This window comes from Toxorhynchites rutilus, chromosome 3 (genome assembly GCF_029784135.1).
Source record: "Toxorhynchites rutilus septentrionalis strain SRP chromosome 3, ASM2978413v1, whole genome shotgun sequence".
NCBI lineage: Eukaryota > Metazoa > Arthropoda > Insecta > Diptera > Culicidae > Toxorhynchites > Toxorhynchites rutilus.
In genome coordinates, this window is record NC_073746.1 from 247,550,441 (window position 1) to 247,569,173 (window position 18,733).

Below are 18,733 nucleotides of genomic sequence, written 5' to 3' on the forward strand. Positions count from 1 at the left end.
CAACCCAACAAAAAGCTCATCGGCGGCGGCGGCGTCGTTAATTTAATTATCCGCGTAACGGCGAAAATAGCAGCCAATGTGCGTCGCCTGTCGCGTACTGTCCGCGTGTGAGGATTCCGTTCGGCGAACCGGCAAAATTCTGGTCAGGTCTGGTCGGTACACTTGAACGCACCACATGTTGGAGGCAAAGCGCGCGCTCGATCTGATGATTGAGATTACGGGGCAACGAAAAAGTTTATGGGCACAAACCGGCCGCAAAACTGCATCCGAATATGTATGCATCGACACGTCTGAGATAGAGCAAGATAGCAAGATAATCTCGAGGGAGGCTGTCCGCGTGGGGGTGAAGGGTCAGGCCCCGATGGTCGTATGTCGGCGCTCATTAACGTTATGACAGATGATTTACTCGGAGCTTTCCAAAAGTGGCACTTCGCAGGCAGCCACGGCAAAATGATTCACCCCGCCGGGACACGATGCGATTTAACGGATGTCACTGGAGACCCCAATTGACCACGGCAATTTTGTTACCTTTTACGGCAAGGTGAAACGTTGCTTGATAACAGCACACACAGAAGTGTGTAGATCCGTTGATGATGAGCAATTTGAGCGAAATTAATTACGCAGGATGAAGCTAAAAGGCTCATCAATATCAGATTATGGTGGATCAAGTTGTACGCAAGACCCATGGTGAGGTCGCTGCTTATCCGACGCATCCGGATGCATGGTGCCGTAAATTCTGATGCGACGGTACTCATGAGTATGTTACCGAGTGTTGGTAATAAGCAGTTTTAATTTCGCGCCCGAAACAAAAGCCTTGGTGGAAACTTTTTACGATTATTGCCAGAGCCCAAGAAAAAAAAAACGACCCGTGTAAGAGAAAGAAGGTGAATCGCGATGTGATTAAGTTCGCTTCAGCAGCGATCTCTCCTCTGTCCCGGCTGCCAAAACCAGTCAATCAAGATACGTTATGGTTCTGAGCTGTTTCGCAGGCTGCATGTCCTGATTCAAGCGTACGAGGGATGTAAGTCTCCGACACACTCATCACTTAATGTGTTACGAAAACAAGCAGCATCATTCGTTATAGATGAGTGATTGAAGATATTATTTTAACCTTTGGAACGCCTCCCTCTGGCCCCAACTGGTTCATGATTATGATTGCTTACTCACGACGTGGTCGAGAACTGTCCGATGTATCGGAGATGTAAGCAGCTCTGCCGTAGCGAAAGTCTCATTACTTATAAGTAATTACTTGCGGATTGGTTCGATGGGATCAATTTTGTTGCCTCTGATGAGGTATTGTTTGTAGGAAGGGTATAGTAAGGTGTTGTTAATTGATCGGTTTATTAGATTTCTGTAGTGTTTAGTTTACACTAAGCCGAGTAGCGTGAACCTGTTATGTCTGGATGATAGATCGTGTTAAAACATTAAATGTTGCACAATCAACCCATATTATTGTTTCAACAATTTTATACATTTATCAGGAATAACAGTAACTATACAACTTCTAAAACAAAAAACGTTCTGGAGATAGTAACCATACATAAAGGGATACTTAGGAAAATCGTTTTTTCAGGACAATCGTGGTTTTTCATTCATTGCGTGTGTATGATTTTTTTTTTGCTAAGTGACTCCTATGGCCGAGTCATTAGCGTCACAAATGTCGTTATGAAATCTTCGGGTTCGATTTCAAATTTGATTAGTTTTTTCATTGAATCTACGCACGTGTTCTCCAGCTAGTGTTTTATCAGGATTTATGACAATAGCGTAATTATTACTTTGTAATCACCGTTCCTTCGCTTCCTGATATTGGTCCCATTAATAGTGCTGCTTACATCAACGAAATGGTTGATACCGAGCCGAACCTCGATGCCACCGTTGTTCCAGCTACCACAACTTCGCATTTCAGCGTTCTTTCGTCCAACCGTCATCAGGAAATCAGTGTATATTACCAAAACGTTGGCGGCATCAACAACAAGGTCGACGATTTCCGGGTAGCTGTATCAGACCAATGCTACGACATAGTAGTTCTCACGGAGACTTGGTTAGACTCACGTATACTCTCTCACCAAGTGTTCGGCTGCGATTACGAAGTTTTTCGTTGCGATAGGAGTGCTGATAATAGCCGTAAGGCTAGAGGCGGAGGCGTTTTAGTAGCCTTGAACTCCAGACTCGAGACGAAGGCTGTAGAAAACCAAAAATGGTCTTGCCTAGAGAAGGTTTGGACGGCAATCACACTTGACGATCGTACTTTATATCTATGTGCATTGTACATCCCTCCTGACCGAACACGAGAACGCGAACTTATCGAGATCCATTGCCAGTCAGTTTTCTCCGTTCTGGAAGTCGCTAAAGCAACAGACGAAGTCATCTTGATTGGTGATTATAATATCCCATGAATCTCGTGGAAGAAATCACGCAACGGCTTCCTTTATCGGCACTCCACTCCAACGCGTATTTTATGCTAGATACGTATAGCTTAGCTACTCTTTCACAAATTAACCACGTCACTAATGAGAATGGCCGTAGCCTGGATCTTTGCTTTGTGAGTGCGCAGGACACAGCCCCATGCTTATGCGAGGATCCGACTCCTCTCATGAAACTTACCCCTCATCATCCACCCTTGGCCATTAGCACAAAACTGTTACAGGACATCAATATTTCACCTGTAGTCGTTTCTTACGACTTTCGTAATGCTGACCATCGTAGCATCAGGCAGTTGTTTTCTAGCTTCAATTGGGGAGATATATTAGATACCTCTAACGCTGAGTCTGCAGCTATAACATTCTCCAACGTCCTGGCATATGTCATCGATAGATATGTGCCAAAGAAGAAGCGCCTCCATACGTCCCGAAAACCGTGGCAAACACGCGAACTTCGACGAATGAAATCCATAAAGAGGGCTGCATTGAGAAAGTTCACCACATACCGAACACAAACTCTTCAATGTCAATATGCGAGAATCAATTACGAATACAAACGTATTGCGAAACAATCTTTCCTGAATTATCAGCGTGGAATACAGAGGAAACTTAAATCCCGTCCCAAACAATTTTGTAATTTCGTCAACGAGCAGCGCCATGAAGCTGGCCTGCCATCGTCTATGACGTTCAACGGAAATGCGGCCTCTAATCAACAGGATATCTGCACCCTATTCTCAGAAAAATTCTCCAGTGTTTTTACCGATGAAAGATTGACCGACGACCATATCAGGCATGTCACTAGCTACCTCCCCCGTTCTAGCCAAACTCTGAGTAGATTCGACATCGATGCGAAGATGATTTCACGGTCATTCTCAAAGCTCAAAACGTCGTTCAACCCGGGACCCCACGGTATTCCTTCAGCTTTTCTCAAAACGCACATCAATGATCTATTGACCCCGCTGCTCCACATATTCCAACTTTCTGTAGCCACTGGTGTATTTCCGACCTGTTGGAAACTATCTCATATGTTCCCAATCCATAAAAAAGGAAATAGACGAGATGTTAACAATTATCGCGGCATCGCTTTGCGCTTTGGTAAAACTGTTTGAGCTCGGAACCTAGAAAACTTTCAGCTAGAGGCTTTCAGCAAACCATACATAAGTACTGACCAACACGGATTCACGACAGGCCACTCCACCACCACAAATTTATTGTGCCTCACCTCTTACATCACCGATAGCATGTTGAAGCATACGCAAACGGATGCTATTTACACTGATCTAATTGCAGCCTTCGATAAATTGAACCACCGTATTGCTGTCGCCAAACTAGACAGGCTTGGGATTAACGGCAACCTTCTGCATTGGTTCCAATCATATCTCACTGGCCGTCGACTAGCCGTCGTTATAGGTGATTGCCAATTCCCTTTTTTCGCTGCTACGTCTGGCATACCACAAGGCAGCCATAGTCCCCTTGATATTTTTGATATACTTTAATGACGTAAATCTGGTAATTGAAGCTCCATGGTTATCATATGCTGATGACTTAAAAATTTACCTTCAGGTCAGCTCGATTGAAGATTGTCGCTTCCTTCAACGACCATGCTTTTGCCGATTGGTGTACTCTTAATCGAATGGAGCTGAACCCCGCTAAATGTTCCGTCATCTCGTTTTCGCGCACGAGACAGACCATATTGCACAGCTATGTCCTGTTCGGCACGGAAATTGAGCGTGTCAGCGAAGTCAAGGACCTGGGTGTCATTTTAGACATGCAACTCTCTTTCAAACCGCACATCACATTCATGGTCAAGCATCCAGAACTCTGGGGTTCATCTTCAGGATTGCTAACAATTTTACCGACATCTACTGTCTTAAGTCTCTCTACTGCTCCCTCACTCGCTCCATCTTAGAGTATGGTGCAGTTGTTTGGACTCCACACTACAACAACGGTGTCGAAAGGATCGAATCAGTTCAACGAAGGTTTATAAGATACGCTCTGCGCAGATTGCCGCAGACTGAGCCCCTCCGATTACCGAGTTACCAGAGTCGTTGTCAACTGATCAGCTTGGAACCTTTGTCGGTTCGTAGAGACACAGCCAGAACTTTGATGATAGCCGATACCTTACAAGGACGCATCGATTGTCCCGTTCTCCTGGAAAAAATAAATTTCAACGTTCGACCTCACGCTCTCCGAAATAACTCGATGTTACGATTGCCCGCACAACGTACAAACTACGGGATGTTCGGTGGATTAAGTGGTCTGCAAAGACTTTTCAACAGGGTAGCCAGACTGTTCGATTACCATTTATCCCGAACGCTTCTTCGTCGGAGATTTAGCTCTTTTTTCACAGAACAAACTACCACGTGATTATTATTTTTATTTGTATTTTCAATGTGTGACGACTGTAATTTGATGTAATTAATTGTAATACGATGTCATTTGATTTATGTTCAGATTTAAACTTAGATTTAGATGTTTATATACTTTTAAGTACATCATTGGGGCCCTTAAAGCCCGTTGATGAGTTGACAATTAAATAAATTAAATAAATCCGAGCAAGTGTGATTTGAAGAATTTCAATAATTTACCGTGCTCATTAAAAAAGGCTTTCAGCTCACCCGCGATGCACCTGACTTTAGGCGAATTGAGGTTACCTGCGCCCGTGTGAATGAAAGTTCGATGAAACGGACTTAGCGCCATCTGTCATTCAACAACGAAGATAAATTCGTTCTGTTTTAATTGTTCATACACCCAAAGTTAATTTTTAGCACATGTTAAATTAAATTATTACATTAAATGAGCTGAAAAATAACAGAAAATGTTCTACTCCCCAATACATGTATATCACTTGTATAATATTTATGCTAGAGCCAATGTAAGCGAGCGGAGCAGGAGACACATTTAAATGAAAGCATATGAGAGCTTTTCGTGTAGCTTGCCAAATACATGGCCCAGACAGAGAAAACTATATTCTCGTTAATGTTCTTCTTCATTCTCTTAAAAAACACTTTCCAACTTCATTTTATGATGAGGTGTAATATAATCACGCTTCCATAAAACAGCGCTGGCAGATATGTATATAGATAGCGTGGTCGTGTGAAATAGCTTTGCGTTCCAGCTGGCCTTGGTTCGATCCCCATTGACGTCGTATGGACTTTTTTTTTTGGCACAATCCCAAATGAAATGAGAAAAGAAAACAGAAAGAGATGTCTGCTCGCATACATACAAACCATTTTCAAGCTCATTATTTGCGCATTTGACCCTCCAGCACACGAAATGGCATCATTTCTGCCAAAGATGAAATGTTTTCAGCCAAAGCTAGTTTGGGTGTACAAAGACACAACAATCGCGATTAAAAATAGGGGAGGGGGTTCAAATTGGGATTATATGTATGGAAATTTAAGAAAAGAATTATTCAGATTTTTTTTTCTGCATAACTTGATAACTTGATTATTATTCCAGTGAATCAAATTTCCAGACATTCGTTGGAAAGCTACTGTCATTGCGCTTCTTTTTCAGTATATGTCAAAAAGTTGAAGCGTAAATGACATAGTTTTTTGCCACTTCGAATATGTCGAATTTCGTACCAACGAGAGTGTTTTTGCGGGGAGTGTTACTTCATGACTTCAATATGAAGAAAAAAGCTGCGGAAAGTCATCGCATTTTGGTGGAAGTTTATGGTGACCGTGCCCCAACTGAGCGAACGTGTCATACGTGGTTTGCACGGTTTAAAAGTAGTATTTTTGACTTGGAAGACGAAGTACGTTCCGGACGTAACGTGGACACATTTTATTTCATTTACTTTAATTCTTCATTTTTGAAGCCACTTTTCCACGACCGTTTTGTGTTCCTGGAGATCCCGTGAAGCAATCGTTTTGTTTTTGTGACTGCTGAGAATAGCTCTGTCATCTGAGAATGTTGTAGTCATTAAGTTCCGCGCGGTCGGGAGATCATCTGTGTAGATGAGATAGAGAACTGGCCCAACAACACTGCCCTGAGGAACGCCAGCATAAATTTCTCGCTCTTTCGATAGTGTTTGGTTATATCGAATATGAAACTTTCTTCCCACTAGGCAAGAACGCATAATTTCATATACTTGTGGTAGCATTTTTTTAATTTTATAGAGCAGTCCTTCGTGTCAGACTTTATCGAATGCTTGAGCTACAAAAAGCGCTGAGCAATATCCGCGGCTTTCATATACTTTACGAATTTCGGGCCTGATCACGAACGTCACTTCACGGTGAAAACGAAGTGAATTGTATACAACCTTATTACGGCTGTCACCGTGTTTGTAGAATCCAGAAGAATCCAGAAGAATCAAACGTCCGAAATTATGCAACCGACACAACGTTCAAACACCCGACATTATGCAACCAACATGTCTCTTATAAACGGGAATGAACACTTTCACTTCACGGAGTTCATTTTCAAACGCAACTGTCCGTGACAATGATTTTTTTTTATCCCATCCGTTTATTAGGCTCATTCAGCTGTCACAGAGCCGAATTTATTCGTATACATTTTTATGTTAAGATAACTATTGTTGTATATTATTTAGGCTTAAGATTCCTATCCATCGATAAACATTTGTTTTTTTTTATGTATTACACAGTAGCTGTTTAGGCCTAAGAATATTCCAATTCTATCGATACACAACACATGCCGAGTATTCCATTTCTATCGATACACAACACATGCCGCCTTTTTCGGCGTTAGAATATTCCTATTGTTCGAATGTTCACAGTTGGACTGTTCACAACGGGACTGCTGATATGAGGCTTCCATTGCTGTGTTAGAATTAGCACCAATTACCGATGCAGCAGATCGTAATGTGAGCGGTAAGGGACTGGGATTACCGACACATGATGATTGTTGCGTGGACGTAGTGGCTAGAATAACACACAAAGATGGTCAGTTGAGGTGAGTGACAATGATGATAGACACAAAAATATTAAGTGAAGTGTAAGTGACGTGAAAGCGAACGTGGCAGTGATTTTCGTGATCAGGCCCTTCTTCTATCAATCGGTGCACTTGTTCAATAGTGCCATGTTTTTCTCGGAATCCGAATTGGTGATTCGGGATTAATCTTTCAATCTCGGGCGCTGATTTTATTAGGATAATTTTTTCGAACACTTTTGAGAAGATTGGAAGGATGCTGATAGGTCTATAAGATTCCACTTTCTGTGCGCCTTTACCTGGATTAGGAATCATAATGATGGTCGAAATTTTCCATGCTTGTGGGAAATATCCTATATGGGTCATTGCGTTGAAAAGTCTCGTGAGATGTTTAATTGCTAGGTCAGGTAGTTCCTTGATCATATTTCCGTTAATGTGGTCGATACCGGGTGACTTTTTCACATTGATATGATTTTTGATAACATGTCTCACCAGCCGATGTTTGATTTTCATTTTGTTTTGGTTTGTAGCACCAGAAAATTCGAGCGTTTCTTGATTTGGTCCCGATTGATTCGGAGTGAAAACTTTTTGAAGATGGTTTGCAAAAGTTGCTGCTTTTTCATCGTCACTTCTGGCCCAATTACCAGAGGGCATTCTAAACGGCAGGATCTGTAACTGAAGTCGTTTTAGATTCTTAGTTGCCTTCCAAAGTGAGTAATTAGTATCTTAATTTGGCGACAATTCAGTCAAGTAATTAGGGAATTTTTCATCTTTCTCGTCTCGTAATAGCTTTCTTAATTTACGTTGTGCCACTGAATACCACTGCAGACTACGCAGACTGCTGGAAGGTTACAATAGCACTTAGTATGCCCGTATTCTTGGCAGTTGTGACACTGCACAGGGCCGTCCATTTGTGCGGCTCTTCAAACATCACTAGACGATTTAAAAGTCGGGTAACTTTAAAAATTGGATGCACTTCACCCGGTTTCAATTTATTTTGTCTTTGTCTTTCTTTGGCTCATTTTTATTTTAAAATAGCGATCTAGCCCTGTTTGCACTTTTTTATTGTCTATTGGTTTCTTCACGTTTAAGATGAAATTACAATTTTCCGGCGTTTTGTTCAAAGCGGGCTCACTTATAGTACGGGTTAACGAGTTCTCTATCGCATCACTTTTTTTCGTCGGCGTTCTAGAAAGGCCAAATTTTACAAACGGATTGACTTGTTCTCCGTTCATTTCATTACGAGGATACTTCGTCCTTCTCACTCTCTACCAACACTCTTGAAAGAGCGCCAGAAGCGAGCGCAAAATAGAGTGCGAACGCGTACACTATCGCAACGAACGAACTTGCCACGGGCTTGAGGGGTGAAAGATAATACTGGACTGCTCAGCTCAATAACCAAGCAGCGAATGCGTTCACGCTTAATCAGAACCAGTGCTGAAAAAATTCACGTTCACGACATTCAAATTCGGCGAATTTCAGCCTTCCTTGTATTGATAACCTACTGCTCAAGCGAGAGTCGATAAATATGGAACAACACTATCAATGAACCCCAGTGGAATGAACATCAACATCAGCTTGCCATGAAGTTCATTTTTCATTTGCATCTTCTTTTTCGTCATGGTATTCGTAAGGTCGAAGATGAAGATCATTGCGTGTTAGTGAAAATCAAAGCATAAAATTCAGCGTCACCAATTGAGAGTGAAACCGATTAATGGTAAAGGATGGCAATTCATCACACAAAATTCTTGTTTTTGGCGACTTTGGCAATGGAATGTATAGAATAACTCTGGCTACGTTTTATGAATCTACTCACGATTGACCGGAAATGACATACACCACCATTTATATGTGCAATGGGTAACACTTTTTCAATAAAAATTTACTGCAAGTGATGAAGATCAACTTAACGTTCGTGATAATCACCTAAAATTATTGACAGTAACGAAAGTGCCTGAATGCAGGCTTTTCGAAATTCGTTCATGCTGTTTTCGATCAATATACCAGACAAAGTTCACGCGTCTCGACTCTTGTGTTCTACTCATTATGCCAGATATGGAGTTGAGTTTTAACAGAAGAGAATTCACCCGATACTGGGAAAAATCTAATTCCTCCATTCGTGAATAAATTTTGATAATTTATGGCACTGATCAGAACACATGCCCACAAATCAGGTTCAATGGATCTACAGTACCTCAATCGACTGATATTAAATATCTCGGTGTACACCTAGAATCACATAGAGGCAAAGAAAACGCAATTGAAATTGCGAGCAAACCAAATACATTGGCTAATCGAGAGGAAGTTGAAATTAAAACTGGAGCTCAAATTACTTCTATACAAATCCATGCTGAAGCCTATTTGGCATTATGGCTGTCAACTTTGGCAAACAGCTTCAGCAAGTAATATCGAAATAATCGAAAGAGTACAAAATAAGCTGCTAACACAAATTACTGGCGCCCCTCGGTACATCCGCAATAGTGTCATACATCGAAATATGCGGAAATGGTCAAGAATCATCCAATTCCACTAGCAAGACCGAGTCAACCTATGGTAACACGTCTGAAGAAAAAAACCTTAATTATTTGAACGTGGTCAAACGTTAGTGTTGTGCTCCAGCACATATGTGAAATTTTAACTGTAAGAATTGATAACAAACGTGATACTTTTTTTTTTTTTAATATTTAAGGCGTAAGAGTATCGCTATCTATCGATAAACATTTGTTTTATCTATAACACAGTAGCCGTTTAGGCGTAAGAGAATTCCTAATTCTATCGATGCACAACACATGTCGCCTTTTTACGGCGTAAGAATATTGCTATTGGTCCAATGTTCACAGATGAGCCGTTCACAGCGGGACTTGTGATATGAGGCTTCCTTTGTTGCGTTATTAATAGTGCCAATTACCGATGCAGCAGACCGAAAATGTGAGCGGTAAGGGACTGGGATTACCCTCACATGATGATTTGTTGCGTGGACATAGTAGTTAGAATAACACACTAAGATGGTCAGTTGAGGGGCCCTGAGTTATGAGCTCATGATCGTTCGCTTAGTAGCGGATAGTAGCAATCAATTAGGCTACGAAGACCCCCCGTACTTTATTATGTTAGAACTAAATGCATAACCAAGTATTGTTATTTCCAAATCAGGAAGATCCAATAAATGTATGTATGAAAAAAAACTTAGAATGGTCAGGCAGAACGTGAGCTGCGATAACCTCAATTGTCCCAACAGCGTGCGTTGATGTGCATATCAAAATCGAGACTGAGCGTCTGAAGTTCACCAAACTCAATTATAAATTATCAAAGTCCTACGAGATAATTCATCTGAAACTCATCGAGCTTATCGCATCACCATACTACTGAGCACTTGCATTACGACATGTCGACACTATCGGCCAAACCCCAAACCACCGAAATCCAGTGGATTGAGCAACAATGTAGAGGGCGGGTGTATCTTTGAAAAACCACAAACCAACATGATGTCTTTGTTAAGGTTTTCACCGGCGAATAATACATCCCCCAAACCAATCACCACCGAAAGTGGGCACTTTCTGCGGTGATGCGCCAAGTACTTCTCGAGCAGCAGCGCCATCAATAACCATTAATCTCGGTGAGGTGCGGTTTCGACGCGAACGAATACCTGTGTGTCAGGTGTCAGTGATACTCTGGGAAGGGAGACAATAGGCTACGACGACATAATCATTCGTTGCTGTTGTTGTTCCCTGTAATAAGTGAGCGAGCAATTCTAAAGATCCGCCCAAACCGTGCCGAAAGTGGGGCTTTGGTGATAAACATTTCTTTTGTTGCAACTGGAATGATTTACAGACGAACCGTAAATTATAACGATCCTCCGCCAGACAATGATTGCAATATTCACATGTATTTCCAATTATCGCATCATTTTGAGGAGATCAGCTTTTCAACTTTACACTGTCGCGAATGATTTCACTCAACTTGAGCGCCACTGCTCTAGGCCAAATACCAGATTCGCTATAAATGATATACCTTTCGAAAAAAAAACTTATCGGTCTCTTCGCTGCATTAATCATTCATGAAAAACAACTGGCCGCTAAGCATACCATCATTTTCTCGAAAATCACCCCACGCACTGCCATAAAGCAGTTTACTCACCGTAATGATTCCGCGCTATCGGCTGGTAAACCCGTGTAAGTGGGAATATTTGTGGACGGAAGGACCTGTGAGTGAGTGGAAAAAAAATAAAATAAGATTTCTTCAGTCGAAAGAGGATACCAGTTAATGGGTTTTCGTTTTAAGAAGGCCACTCATTAAATGTTCGAAAATAAAAGAAGGGTCCCCTTACGCAAGGCCGGCTCTTAAATCAAAAAAGTGTTATTTATGTCTTCGTCCGCCTTTTCTCGCCAGCAACGCGTCATTTTAGGGAGAGTTACATTTAAATTTAAATTCATTATTTGTTTCTTGTATATTCACACGCGGCCACGTTGGCCAGGGTTGTCGGCTAATGGTTTTCTCTTCCAGCACAGTAACGTTTTAAAGGTGTGGGATGTTCTATCAACTCGAACAACCCTTGCCAAACCCCTTCGGACCGATGACGATCGAACTGATTTCAGGCGTCTTATCACGCGTAAACCTGATCGAGAGCTTGTTTCTGGCATTTTTTATGTCAATACTTATCCCGAAGTACAACGTTTTTACGATTTGGGGCGTTCGGGCCGTCGTCCCTTCGCCCCATTTTGCCTCGATGTGTCCGATCTATGCGTGGTGTGGTGAGTAAGTAGATAGCTGCCGACAAAAGATCTGGCTGGCAGTCTCTCGCCTTTTCCTGGTTTCGATACAAGTTTGTTCCTTCCAATTTTAATGGTCACTTAGCGGGCCGCTCTTTTGGAGTCCTCACATCTCCGTCGCTTTGTTTGACTTGTTAACATGTCGCAAGAAGCGTCCCTTCGCGAGAAGAGCGCGATATCACGCGGCTCTGGGCTCGCAAAAACAGGTGCTTTGCTTCGGGAAATGGTCCAGCAGCAGGGGAGAACGGTTTTTAGGGTTGACTTTCTGAAGCACATTCTTACATTCCCATCGCCGTCCCAGATGAAAACCAAAACATGTTATCTGGGAATGGTCTGGTTTACATGGCGGTGCGAGCTGGGCGGCATAAACAGCTTTCTCGAACTGCGCATGCTGAGAGTGACAGGGAAGTTGGTATTGATTATGTTGAGAACGTAATTTTTCGGGTGATTGAAGGCTTCTACGTTTTCCATTCAACTAAATCAGAAATGTTCATACATTTCTTCATACATTATATACACACTATACCGCAAAGCCTCATTGATATTTTAATGCGCTAACTCAGAGATTGACGCTTTATTTCTCCAGCGACAATTGTAAATTTGATACTGAATAAAAATGAGTATTCTTTGATTAATTTCTCGAGAAAATGAGTTTTCAATGCTTCTCAACTATCATCTTGACGGTATTTTGCAAAACAAAATTGACTGTCTGAAACGTTCAATTTTATCGTTGTCCACCATCTTAGATCTCTGTTCATTACTTTAATTGATTCCAGAATAGTGGCTTCAAGGCAGATTTGTACAACTCGATTGGATTTGAGTCGAACAGATGTGCAGCTGGATATATAGGAAGACATCTTCACTTTCCTCAAACTGAATAACAAAGACTACCTTAAGGTTCTGGATGGCTCTGTTACAACCTTACGATGCAAAAATTTCGAGCATTGCTGAACGATTTTTTTTTCATCGTTTCCTTTTTTATTTTCCTCAAATCTATGGTTTTGTTGTATTCGTGTATTCGTGAAAAGTGTCCCCAAACCTTATTAATTACAACACAAAATTAAAATTTCGATATATAAAAAATGCGAATGTTGACTTACGTAGGGAAGTGGGTGAATACGGAAATGTTAATATAAACTTCGATTGTGTCTTGGAAACTCAAGTTTCATGAGCTGAAACGCAGTTTCTTGCAATTCAATATACTGTTTTTTGAATGAACAGGCCAAATGTTTTCAAAAAAGTGTTTTTTTACTGGAATCAAAACAGACCGTAAAATAGAACATTTTTCTCGATGCGACATATAGTGAGGGGAAAACGGACAGGTTTGTAATGCACGAAGCTTGGAAGTTTATCGTTCGCGAGAGGAATAATTCAACTCTCTCATCGCATACTCTTCGCATAACTTCCCATCATTCATCACATCCACCAACAACATGTATTTGTCCATTTCACCTCATCAGTACAATTGATTAAATAATTTAATGAGAAAAATGATACATACTTAATATCGTTTTGATGCTAACTTACACATCAGAATATAACCACCAGTGAAGTAAATTTTGAAATTGAACCACTTAAAATACAACATGTCAAATATATACCGGGAACTTGTGTTTTTAGAGACAATGCTTTAACTAAATTTATAATAAAACAGACCCCTTCAGAAGCAATAAAATTTTTCTAACGAACAAACCAGTCACCGAAACACTTTTTGTAGCCACATTCAGGAACTGCCTTGCATGCAGCGAATTCGTTTTTAAGTCTTCAAAGCTGGCAAAACGCGTCCCACGAAGCGGTAATTTTAATTTTGGGTCCCATGCGGCCATATCTGGAGAGAGCGGTGCTTGTTCAATCACATTCGTGCCATTTTTAGTTAAAATCGATCGATGAGCATTGATGCATTACCATGGTGCTAAGGTCCCAGTGTTTTTTCCACGAATTTGGTCATTAGCAACGAATTTTCATGCTTCAAAGCGCAAATACCCTTTATTGGCCGTTTTCCCCTCCGGAAGGAATCCGAACGAACAAAACCACGAATATCCGAAAAAAACAGCCAACACAATACAGCCTTCACTTTTGATCAACTTTGAAGTGGTTTTATCGGTTTCGACTCAATTGCAGTAGACCATTCGGCATAGTTGAGTCGCTGAATGTATTCCGCAGCATTTTCAACGTTAGACACAAAAAATTTTGTTTGCAACACAAAAGTTCACACATCTTTGACCAATAGAATTATCCGTATTGGAAATCACCGAACAAAAAAAGATAGCATGTTTTCAATGAAGCTGTCTACAAACTAAATGAAAGTGCTCAAAATTGACATTAAGACCACTGGCAGTAGTACCAACTTAAAAAAAGTTCAGCGGGAAGATGTAAAATTACTAATTTCTAGTATATATTTGACAGAATGTAGGGGAGGTGGGGGTAAAACGGACATGTTGAGAAGAACTTCAATTATATCTTTGGAAACCCATGTTTCCCAAAACGTTGTTCTACCTAATTTACTAAAATCAAAATAGACCGAACATTTTTTTCGATGCGGGTAATATGGACATTATGGTGGCAGCGAAAATGGTCCATGTCCAATTTCAAAAACCGACCATGTACATTTTGTTTATTGTCCCAAAAAAATGATCTGTGCAAAGTTTCAGCTCAATCGGACATGATTTAGGGGTGCTCAAAGCGCTCAAAGTTTCGACTTTTCGATCTTTGAAAATCTCCCAAGGGGGATGTAAAGAAAATTTGGAAAATCGATTTTTTTTCGATGCCAAATGACTTAAAAATGCATAAAACATCGAGATATGGTGTAATCTCGAAAAAAAATGTTTGGCCGAAAATCGATCTTTTGGGACTTAGCCTGAGAGGCAAAGAAGGTATGGAAAAAAATATCGAATTTAAGGTGAAGGTGGAAGCTAGCCATTGTAGTAGTATAGGTAAACCCACGAGTAAAAATGGGGTAATAGTGTTTGTGAGAGAAGAGCAAAGCACACATAAATAGATCAATTTACTTATCAGACTGTGTGGCGCTTCATTGACATGAGTCTTTGAATACATTTGAAAAAAAAATAACAATTCAATACTAAAGTTAAATGTATGAACGATATGTTCCGATGAACAATTACAAATATTAATATATATAGAAGGTGCATTTGCATATGAAGCAAAATTCTGATTATACGCGAGCGTAACATGAGCAAATTTATAACACATGCGAATTGGGGGTCTTTTGGTATTAATTTGGTTCTTCCGCATAGTAACTCGATGTTGATAATTCCTTAATATTTTCCTTCGTTGATCGTATTGTTTTCACATATTCAAGTTGGAGAGCCTTAATTTTGATTGAATGTAATACTTTTCCGTTTACTGTTTTTGAGAGCATAGGCAGCCGAGGCAGTGTTCCGAGCTCTGCGATACAATTTTCTTACTCAATGTTAAAGTTGCTAAAACATACATTATAGACCCATTAAACGTAAAAATAATAATTGTATTGATATCAACACAATTTCATTCTATTGATTTTCGTGACATGAAACGCTATGACTCACAAATAACATTTTATTGAGTGGTTTTTATAGCTGTTTCGATGATGTTGTCTGGCATCAGTGTCGAAAAAATAACGATGCTTTTACCAATACAAACAAAACCAATGCCGAAGATTGAAAAACGAAAATTTAACTTTCAGAGCACTTGCTTGCATTTTCCGACGTTTTTCAATATACATTGCGACAGCAGATGAAAATTCAACATCTTGTAAGTAATCGATTAGAATTTGGTTGATATTATTTGATGGGAAGTGTGCGAAAACGATCATTTTCTTCACACTGTTTCGCAAAATTATTGATTTTCGGGCGAGAGGTGAGGGAGGGAGATGAATGAAATGAGCTTCCACCTTCACCTTAAAGAACCGACCATGTACATTTTGCTTATTGGTCCAAAAAATGATCTGTGCAAAGTTTCAGCACAATAGCACCCAGAAGGTCAATATTCGGGCAAAATTTTTTTTTTTCGAGATGACACCAGATCTCGACGTTTCATGCATTTTTAAGTCATTTGGCATTGAAAAAAAAATCTATTTTCCAAATTTTCCTTTCCAAATTTCGAGGATCAAGAAATCAAAACTTTGAGCGCTTTGAAGCACCCCTAAATCATGTCCGATCGAGCTAAAACTTTGCACAGATAATTTTCTTGGACCAATAAACAAAATGTACATGGTCAGTTTTTGAAATTCGATGGTGAAATTTTTTCCATACCTCCATTGTCACCCTGATAGACATATAGTGGGGGTAATATGGACAGGTTTTTAATATATGAAGCGTAGAGGTTTATCGATCGCGAGAGGAATAATTTTATTCAACCAAGGTCTGAATTCATCACGAATGTCAGTTAAATGATGAAAAAATCGAATTGATCCAACTTGAAGTGATGTCGTGCTTTTCAGCAGTATAAACGGACAGACGCTCAACTATTTTGCTTTTGGTTCCAGTCAGCTTCTAAACAGTCTACATTTGGCGATTTGATTTCCATTTATAGACGAAGAGCATTTCTCAGGAATAGATTAAACAGACTTTTCACAGTCCATTTCACTCCTACGTTTTACCCCACCAGTACAATAATTTCAATAATTTAAATTTTCCACTCAAAAATGAATTTACTTTTCCGTACATATCTAATATCGCTTCTCTGTTAACTCACAAACCGAAATATAATCATCAGCGAATTGAATTTTTATATTAAACCACTCAAAATTCTTAATATCGAAGCGGCTAATGTTACATCCATGATTTTCGGTTTTTGTTTCCCTTTTCCACTTTTGATTAATATTCATTGCCATAGGGTGGCTTAAATATTATAGAATAACATGTGGAAGGTGTTCTCATTAACAGAAACCTGAAACTCAAATTGTAACTATACAAATCAACCAAATTACCCCCACTGTCCGTATTACCCGTATTACCCGTATTACCCCTACTTAATATCGAAGCCGCAAAAAATACATCTACACGCGGAATCATTTATGATTTTCGGTTTTTGTTTCCTTTTTCCAGTTTCCACTGTCACATAATAGCAAGAATGTTGTAAAACTAGAAATGGGTTATATCTGTGATATAACCGTAAGGAGGACGTAGGACTACCGTTAGCTTAGCAATAAATAAGTAACAAGCATATAGCTTTTAGACATTTCATCTTTCGAATAAAGTGATTACCATACCTCTTCGATTAGTCGGAAAAGAATTATTTCCGCTCTAAAAAGGAATCGGTTTCTCCTCGGAAATAACCAGCAACATAATACCGATTGTGGCATTCATCAACAAATGAAATTAAAAATCCTGCCTTCATCAAACAATACGGTTTCTTCGATATGGTGGAATATTCTCTACACTATATCGAACATTTCATTTTCTCTGCTGTCAAAGCCAAATATTTATTTTTTTTTGATTTTATATTATAAAAAAGATTTTCGATGGGAGTATCAGAAAAATATAGTTAAACAATTAAATTAGGGTCAGAACCATGTATCTCAAGTTATTAAATAATGCGAAGTAAAAATGTTCATTCAAATTTAAACAATTTGTAACTGTTTTCGACCAGCCACTCTGTTAGGGAGCTATTTGTTTCATTAATACAAATGACGCCACAGATGTCGAAAACGTACAATGCCGATTGATTATGATTTTTTCTTTTGACAAATCAGCCGAACGAACCAGGGATGCCAGTTGTGCAGATTATTTTATTTACAGCATTTTTTAAAACCGCGAATCCCGATAATTTTACTTGTTTTCGCACATGAAATATACAAGGAAACTTCTGCAGTGAATTGAAAATATTCTACTAGAAACAAAAATTCTGGTGCAGCAACGAAATATATTTTAAAATGTGCTGTTCATGTTATTGATTACATGGATTTATGATCCACATATGAATGCATATTCAAAGGATTCATACTTATGTTATTAAACTTTGGGCGAAAATAGAAGCACAGTGATTCCGAAACACCACTAAGAATCGCATTAGAGATGATTGTGACTTGAACATATCAACAAACACAACACAATGTAAAAACAAGTTAAAACAGGAAAATCATTGAAAATCTAACAAATAACCATTAGAAAATTGTGTAAAACACATAATCTAGAAGAATGTGGTTGGAAAATGGTTTAAAACACTCCTAAAAATGTATAGTGTTGTAGTAACTTGCACAAAGGATGTAATGTCCAATTATAGGATCAAATGTCGAATTATTCGTATTGCATGACAGCTAGCTGCATACCCAATTAGAGGCGAATCCCTGTATGAAAATTATAAAACACATGTATAGTGTGCTCTCGAAGCATAAAAGTGCGAAAACAATAAATCGAAAATGCTTTTTTTTGAAATTCATAACTTTTGTACCACTGAACCGTTTTAGATAACACATATCAAATTGAAGACAATGAGCTAGCCTTTTTTTAAAATACAGTGGTAGATATTCGTTTAGCCGCACCCTATTTTTCCTCAATATTTTTAAAAATAAGTCAATTCTTTGTACAGTTTTGCTCATAAAAGACGATTATTGTTTATTTTCATCGAATTCTTTCTAAAGAAAGTATAAATTCACTTTTTGTTTGTTTACGAGTTTCGCTTCGATCTCACGACATGCCGTTGACTTAAATT

At 39.5% G+C, this 18,733-nt stretch overlaps 1 protein-coding gene across 1 annotated transcript in view; it reads right to left on the minus strand.

Moving 5' to 3' along the window:
* The window catches only part of LOC129779622 (helix-loop-helix protein delilah), a 114,389-nt gene that overhangs the window by 29,856 nt on the left and 65,800 nt on the right, over nucleotides 1-18,733 (minus strand). Inside the window, exon 2 of the mRNA XM_055787208.1 lies at nucleotides 11,451-11,515. The gene's annotated coding sequence lies outside the window, so the exon portion shown is untranslated. The remainder of the gene's footprint in view (nucleotides 1-11,450; nucleotides 11,516-18,733) is intronic.